This window comes from Oreochromis aureus, linkage group 8 (assembly GCF_013358895.1).
Source record: "Oreochromis aureus strain Israel breed Guangdong linkage group 8, ZZ_aureus, whole genome shotgun sequence".
In the NCBI taxonomy this organism is placed as follows: Eukaryota; Metazoa; Chordata; class Actinopteri; order Cichliformes; family Cichlidae; genus Oreochromis; species Oreochromis aureus.
In genome coordinates, this window is record NC_052949.1 from 27,670,855 (window position 1) to 27,671,850 (window position 996).

Below are 996 nucleotides of genomic sequence, written 5' to 3' on the forward strand. Positions count from 1 at the left end.
AGTGGCGCTACCACGAGTCAAGTTAACACATTCAAATGAACATCCGCCATCAGATTTTCAAAATAAAACTCAAAGCGTAAACTATTATTATAATCGTCATTATTATTATTATTATTATTATATATTTTTTATCAGATACACATTTTATTAGGGTAATACATAGCATGTTTCAAAGACCAGATAACTGCAAGTATATGTTTAGTCCTTAGAGTGGTTCGTTTTCAGTGTTCACAAAAGATAATAGAAATGCTTTAAAAAATCAAATCAAATGTACCTCTAGCAGTCAACTGGTCAAATGAAAATACAAAATGCGGTTGTTTCCTGTAAGACTTTATCTGTACAGTCAAACACGCTAACTTAATAAATGTATTATTGAACCTGTATTTTTCTAGTACAGGGACCAATCATAATTTTAAAAGGTGGTGTTAGAAAACTGTTGAATTTCTTTATACAGTTTGAACATTTTAAATGTTTAGGGTAAATCAGCCTGATTGGATACTTTTACTGTTATATAGCCTATACAATATTCAGTCACAGTATTTAAATATAAAAATCATATGGTCTAACCAAACCTTACACAACGTCCAATCAAATTTTAAGAAAATTGTACGATATGAAATTATAAATTATATAAAACAATATAAATTAATAATAAATAAGTAAATATTAAATGAAACCTTGCAATATGAGATAAAATGGGACAGCCTAAAAATGACCTAGCGTAGTTACTTGAAATCCTTTAAAAGCATAAATTCATACATTTAATAAAATACTATGAGATAAAATCTGGATGGTTTCATCCCATACTTGAGAAGTCTGAAAGTTTAAAGTAAGTATCCTACTTTCTCAACAAAATTCCTTTTCTTAAGTCCATCTGCTTAACAGGTGAAGTTTATGTTTCATTTGATCTGGACTGAATTTAGTGAGTAGATTATTTTAGCTGGACTAGAACGGCTATGACAACCTCTAGACAACCCATGCTTTTATTTTGAAGGT